Raw genomic sequence first — 7,652 nt, forward strand, 5'->3', positions numbered from 1 at the left:
CCGCCAGGCTGGAGTGAAGGCATCTGGACCTGAATCGTCTGAGTCGGATCAACAGGTACAGATGTCCCGTTCAGTTCGAGATGGTCGCTTGAGCTTCTAGAGTTCCAAGCTGGGTGTCGGGGCTGAGAAAGGAGGTGATGGTTCCAATGAGAGGCGGTTGCTAAGGGCCCGTGAACAGCAAGGAAAATGCAGGGGGCACCTATCTGATGACAATGATTGTCCTTTTCCAAATGAGAAAATGCGTTTCTCCAAACTCTGTCTTTTCCACGTTCAGCTTCCTTTTGATCATTTCTCATTGGGCTCAGTTTTCTCCATGACTTGAGTTCTCCAGGGGACCCTGGGCCTCCTCAGACATGGGAAGGCTTCGGGATGGCTCAGTGAGTGCCTCCTGGTCACCGCCCACATGCAAAGTGACTCAAACGGGTGTCTGCGTGCCAGGGCAGGGCTGATCCAGGACTGCCTTCTGCCCAGCTCCACGCCAAACCCTCTGAGGCTTTCTCCCATCAGGTACGTGGACCTCACAAGCGCCCACTGTTTACAGCGTCTGCTAAACTCACCCTCAAGCTCACAAATCTGTTCTCTGTGACCAGACAGTCTTACCCTACATTCTTCCCTCTGAGAGGGTCAGGAGGAAGCTGGATGCATTATGATGCTTAAAATCTAGAATTTTCATGGAGTCCAAGGAAACTCTGAATCCATAACAAACTATTCACTACTTTGTTACACCCCAGTTCCATCCCCAAGACCCTTGCCCCAGGTGGTCAATAGAAAAGCAACCCCATCTACCAAGCCTGAGGGAGGCAGGAAGGGAAAGCAGCATGACTATGGGAATGTGGAAGTCTTTCCTGGACCCCAAAGAACGTCCCAACCAGTAACCACACCACTGACACTTGGCCGGTTAAAATGCGTGGGAAATCGAAACTCGGATACTGCCTGGTTCATTGGAAGGATGGTAAGCATTTATTGAGAATGGACTGTTATTAATTACCATCATCACTTAAGTACTGTTGAAGAACTTACATGAACAAGATACTTTTGTAAGAAAAACTTCAGAGAATCACATGTAAGTAAGCACATAAAATCCCCCTATGGTTTTGGGAGCTGTCACGCTTGGCGGAAGTGATGGCAATGTGATGGCAATGTGTCCCCTGGGGGTCCACGCTGGTGGCGGTTTGTTTCTTGGTCTGGGTGCTGGTTATATCGGTGTGTTCAGTTTGTGAAAATTCACCAAACTATATACATATAATTGTACCTTTTCTGTCTTTATGTTGCAGTTCAATAAAAAGTTCTAAAAACTTAGCATCTATGTCAGTTGAAGAAAATTGGGAATTCTTTATCACTCTCTCACCTTTTAGCAGAAAAACATCCTCAACCATAAGTTATGGAACCAGGTTATAGCACCGTTTCTTCAATTAACCGGCTGTGTGATCCAGGACTAATCACTAACCTTGCTGTCTAGTCTTGCTTTTCTCATCAATTTCATAGGAGGAATTTTATCTAGACTCATCTAAAGTCCTGTCCTTCCCAACCCCCAAATATTTCAACCTTATGGTCCTCCCACCCCCAAGCCCTCCACTGTCTTTTGTCTGTGGAAAAACTTTAGCCAAGAATAAGATTAATCAGAGAAGTGAGAAAATGCAGAAGCAAAGAAGAGCAGTCTCACGAGACTAGATAGGAGTTCAGTCATTGTTGTTTCGCTGATAACTTGTGTCTGACTCTGCCTGCCAGGCTCCTCTGTCCACGGAATTCCCCAGACAAGAATACTGGAGTGGGCTGTTATGTCCTTCTCCAGGGGATCTTCCCATCCCATGGATCAAACCCACGTCTTATGCTTGGCAGGGAGATTCTTTACCACTGAGCCGTTAGGGAAGCCCTGAACTGAAGATTAATTGTTCTTAAAACAGTCAAGATGCTGCTGCTCAGACCACCAGTGACGGCCAGAGCTGACTGTGCTGTTCTGATGTAGCCCCTCCTTCCATCTGTACACCCTAAAACTCCGCCTTAGAAGCTCTCGCCCACTGACGGTCAGTGGCAAGACGGTCAGGGGATTAGGGGTGGGAGCTGGCTTTTGGGAGTCACACTCCTCCCTGGTTTCCAGCATCCAGAATAAAGCAAACTTTCCTTGTCACCAAGCTTGCCTGTTTTCTGACTTTTGACCTGTGAGCAGCTGGACCCCAGTTTTGGTGACAAGGCCATGCTGGAGCCGCGGCCTCTTCTCAGGAGAAAACTTCTGGGCGGGGCTGGAGACCCCACCGTCTACACTTCTCTTCTCTTTGAGCCACTGGGCTCCCATCTTCATCTCCAAAGTCCCCCCCAGTCTCTGCGATCACGGACACCAGCAGCCTCATTGCCGCCAAGTCAGCGGCCGCCTCGCCCTGGTCCCACCAGTGCCTGGTCTCCCTCTGGACCCTGCAGCCCCGCTCAGCCAGCCTCCCCAGTCACTCCCCCAGCTCCTCGTCCTCACCCTGATGTTTAAACCTCGGAAAATGCCAGTGTTGAGACCTCAGATCTTTGCCTTCCTCCAGCTGCTCACTCGAAAGCCAGATAGAACCTGGGTCTCCTGCACTGCAAGGAGATTCTTTACTGTCTGAGCCACAGGGGAAGCCTGCTTGCGGCTTTTTTGTTTTATTTTTTGTAAGGAAATGAGGGAGCAGAGGTGACGGAGCGCTGCATGAGAGTCGGAGGGATGTTCTGACAGAAATAACACGCGGATCCTGGAGCCAGAGGGAGGTGGGCGTCACCAGCATCAGGAGCCTCCCTCGGGGAGCTCAGGTACCGGTCGGCGCCCGCCCCGCCCGCCAGGGGGCGCCGCGCAGCCGCTCGGCCTCCGCGGTCCAGGTGATGGGGGCGCGCTGGTCCCCGGGCCGGGCCGGACTGACAAACACGACAGACAGGCGCCTCCCTCCTGCCCGCCTCCCCGGGCCCGGGGCGTTGAGCCCCGGCGGGGAAGACGGAGAACTGGCGAACTGCTGACTGCTGCCGCAGACCCCGGCTCCTCCCTCTGCGGGATCTGCCCCCGTCCCTGTCCCGCTGGAGAGGGGACAGACAGACTGGGGAAACGGGAGGCGGTTCTCGTGCCTGCGTGGGAGGAAGCGCTGGACCCTGTGGGGAAGGGTCTCTGCCTGGGGGGAGCAAGGCAGTTTTGAAAGAGCGCCCCTGAGAAGAGGCATCTGAGGTGAATTTTGAGCACAGGGGGAGGAAAGCAATTTTGATAAAGCCAGCGATCACTGCTGAGGCGCAGAGATTATGATATTTATATGCAATATGTTTATAAATTTATGTTGTACTGGGGGAACTTTATATTGTATTTTGGGGAGAGAAGGGGTGAGGGCAAGGATGAGTCGGGACTGCCTCACCGAGGGTCCAGCATGCCCGGCTAAGGGGTTGAAAACAGTGGCCAGAGCTGGCCCGTTGTGAGTAGAGGAAGCAGCGTGTGAGTCTGACTCTCTGAAGGACGGTCGTCACGTCAGGAGTCTCAGGAGGCCACAGAGAGCGCGGGGCTGGAAGACGTCCCGGGAGCAAAGCCAACGGGGCCGGTGCCTGTTGGAAGCAGCGGCCGGGAGCGGGTTAGGCTGGGGCAGCCGGCGGGTGTGTGGAGGCAAGGGTTGCTCCCCATGGGAGGTGATGCTGGAGACAGACGCCTGTCCAGGGGCGGGTGAGTGACAGCCGAGAGCTGGGCCGGAGTCCTGGGCGGCCACAGGCGCTGTCTGCAGGCGTCGGAGGGCAGAGGCCTGCCGGGGAGGCCAGGCCCCTGGAGGGGGTGCTGGAGGCTGAGGGGTGGTGGTGGTGGGGGTATGGGACAGGGAAAGGGTCCGTGCACCCGCGGAGGGCTTGGCTGAGCCGCCACCAGGAAGTGTGAGCACAGTGGAGGCCGAGGTATCTCCCCCGGGAGCTCTGGGCCGAGCGGGGCAGACAGCGGCTGGTGCTTCGCTCGGCTGTTTGGCCAAGTGTCAGTGGGGCTGGTACTACTTCCATGTCGCTTCATGGCGTCCGGGGCGGTGGGACTCCATGACGTCACTTGTGGTGAGCTGCAGGGACAACGGTAACGAATGACGCTCACTCCCAGAAGTTCTTTTATAAAATGCACTTCGTATGCGGTTAGCCAGCTAGGCGAGCGAGCTGCTGCAAGAGCAGCTACGTGACATGACTTCAAAACCGGTGGCGACTCCCGCCAGCTACACATTCCATCGCTGGGGAGCTTTCCAAAATGCGGATGACCAGGCTCCTCCTCAGGCCGAGCCCCTGGGTCAGAGGTCAGGAAAGATAAACCCAGAGCCCCCCATCCCTGAGGATGGGATGAGGAAGCCTTGTAGCTGGTCACGGACCCAGCGCGGCAGTGGTGACGGCCCTGTGGAGGGCCCACCGTGCCCCCGGGACTAGGGGCTACCCTGCGGCCCACAAGGCTCTCGCCAATAGCTGGGTCACCCCCACGCTTGGCCAGAAGTCTGGAGGCGGTGGACGCAGCACCACCCGAGAACGTGTCCTGCCTGTTCTGTCTGCAAACCTCGCCTCCCTGCAGACGGATGGACGGAGACCTGCCTGTGAGCTGAGAGGAAGCCACGAGGCAGACTTTGCAGGTAGATGAATGCGTCAGACTGTTAGTCCTGGTATTTGAGAGAGAAAACCAGGAAGCCTGGGCGCCAGGAGCTGGAAGGGAGGCGATTAAAGGGGCAGGGAGATGGGAAATGAGCACAGATTATGGGGCGGCGGGAGGCCGGGAAGGGTTGTGCAGCTGGGGGTGGAGATTCTGAGAGCCTGTTTGGCGGAGGTTGGAGGGGGAGTTCAGAGATGTGGAGAAGCGTGACCTGGGCCTCGAAGGGTCTCAGGAGGAAAAAAAATCTCCGTTTCTGATCTGGGCGTGAAACTAGAAACGGCTGCCAAACCGCTGTGTGCTGCTTAGCCCTCTCATTCCGTGTGCCTTATGTTTTCACCCTGTGTGACTAGGAAAGCAGTCAGCACGCCTCACTCACCAACTGCATAAACCCGGTTGGAACCAGGGTGAGGGAGAGGGTCTCCCAAGGCCCGACGCTTCGACTCGAGTAGAAGTTTCCAGGCTCCTGGAGGGTGTGGTGTGCAGTGACGGGCCTTTCTCACTGAAGGCTGCCCTCCTGGCTTCCCGGGGGCCCCGGCCCGTCCACAGAACGACCGCCCGGTGGGACCCCTGAGCCGTCATTGTCGCCACGACCAACCCGCGGAAAACACCCGGCCTCGGTCAGGGCGGCGTCCGTGGGCTCGTCTGTGCTCCTCCCCTGTGACCCGCGTGGGTGCTCGTTTAGATCTCAGGACCTAGAGAGTTGTTCTCTTTTAAAGCACTGGCGAGCTCCCTTCCATCACAGAGTGACCGTCAGGCTGTCTGTGTTCTTTCTTCTTAGCTGGGCCGCCAGTAAGCTCAGGACTTGCTTCAGACAATGCTAGTGACTCCGGCAGCCGCGAGCCTAGATTACTGCCACGCACACTTTCTCTTTATTATTAGATGCTTTTAACCTCATTTCTGCGCTTAGCATTTTTCTTTAGACACACATTTAGCTTTGGGGAAATGTTTACCAGTACACTGTGCCGTGCATTCATGCACCATTTTTGAACACCTTTCCCTAGTGAGCGGCTCTGAGCAAGCAGGCAAGCAGTGCCTTTCTTCCTGAGCCCTGGGAGGCGGACAAGAGATGGACAGTTGTTGGATGCAGGCTCATCGAGGCTCATAATAGCCCTGCTGGGAGTTAGAGATGGACAAAACCACTGCATTTAAGCTTGTCTGAGGCGCTCATTCTTACCTCACTGTGTACAGCGCTTTGTGTGCGCTCAGTCACGCAAATTGTGTCCACTCTCTGCGGCCCAGGGCCTGCAGCCCGCCAGGCTCCTCTGTCCGCGGGATTCTCCGGGCTGGAATGCTGGACTGGGACCGGCCAGTGGCTCCAGCCTCTCCTGCGTCGGCAGGCGGGTTCTCCGCCGCTGAGCCACTTGGGAAGTCCGTACAGTGCTTATAGTGTTTTGTAAAAAAATTCGAAGCATTATATGTATGTATATATTTTTTTCTTTTTCAGATTCTTTCCTTATAGGTTATTATGAAATACCGAGTATATTTCCCTGTGCTATACAGTAGGGCCTTGCTGTCCATCTCCTCTCTACGTAACCGTGTACACGTGTTGCTCTCAACCTCCTAATCTATCTCCCCTCTGCTGCTCCCCTTTGAATGATGTCTTGTCTCCCCTCTGCTGCTCCCCTTTGAATGATGTCTTGTCTCCCCTCTGCTGCTCCCCTTTGAATGATGTCTTGTCTCAACGATCCCTTACGGAGGAGGAACTTCCCCATTTTGCAAATGGAGTGCTACGCTCAAGATTAAGCCCCTTACTTTCTGCTACAATTCAGCCTTCCCAGAGCAACACTGATGAGACCCAGGGGCCCCCCAGCTCACCCCCCGCCCCAGCCCGGGGCCCAGGAGGAAGCGAGAGCCCTGATAGTTCTGTCTCCGTGCCCCCATCAAGGTGCCCGAACGCACACCCAGGTTAAAGGGCGCAGGCCAAGTTCAGAGGATGAGCAGGAAAGAAAAGGCCTGAGTGCCACGGGCCACCCTCCGGGAGCAGCCGGCTGGCAGGCGGGAGTGTGCCGTCCAGTGGGAGCCTTCGGTGGCCCCAGCAGCCACTCTCCAGATGGCTGCCTGACCCGAAGCCCTCCTGCCGCCCGAGGGGCCGGGGCTCCTGCACATTTCCCATCAAGCAGCAACAGCTGCAGACAGCAAGGCGCTCAGCCTTCCGCCAGAGCCTGTGGCGCCCTGGCCTCCTACCCCGGACCTCACGGAGATGCTGGGCCCTCCCGTGGCATCTCAGCCTGGAGTCTGGAGAAGGGGCAGCTGTGGGCCTGATGTTCCCGGCCGGGCCCCTCTGCCCCCAATTCATGCATTTCTGCAAGTCTGCTGGGTCTCTGCGGGCTGAGTATCCCCAGTTCCAGCACCCAGGCTCAGGAGGACCAAGCACTGCCAGCCACAGTACTGAGCAGGGGCGGCACACAAAAGCCAGTATCCGGAAGTGTGCGTCACGCAGCATGAGCACAGCCTGGATAAGCCCGAGGGGTCTGTGTTGAGGGCAGGAGGGCCCGTGAGCAAAGCTCTAGAGGCCACAGTGCCCTTGAGACGGGCCGGGAGGCCCCCTGGAAGGTGGAAGGCCCTGGGCTGGGCTGCAGGACACACCTCGGAAACTTGGCCTTGGGAGGGTCACAGGGTCTGGCAGACAGGTTGGCTTCAGGGCTGGAGGAGGGTAGCCGGGTGTGCTGCTACGGGACATGTGGAAAGAAGCCTGGAGAAGAGCAGGGACTGAGGCGGGGAGGAGGAGGCGAGGTGGGGTGAAAGGAGAAAAGAGGAGACACGGGGAGCCCTGTCCATGAGGTTCTGGGGTGGGGTGTCTCAGAAAGACAGCTGGGCTCAGAGAAGGGCCGTGCCTGCATTACTGGGCATCAGACAAGGAGGAAGGAGCAGGCTGATGGAGAGACGGGCAGAGGGCGGGAGACCGTGGGCCCGCGTCTGGGTTCATGTGTTATCAGCCCCACATGTCAAGTCCCATTGGAAGTAACTTGCGTCTCTTGTCGTTAATGGCCTCCAACAAGCTAATGTGATGACGTGTGTGTGTGATCCAGGTGAGTGGAGTGAAGTATTTGGACAAGAG

This window comes from Capra hircus, chromosome 9, assembly GCF_001704415.2.
Source record: "Capra hircus breed San Clemente chromosome 9, ASM170441v1, whole genome shotgun sequence".
In the NCBI taxonomy this organism is placed as follows: domain Eukaryota; kingdom Metazoa; phylum Chordata; class Mammalia; order Artiodactyla; family Bovidae; genus Capra; species Capra hircus.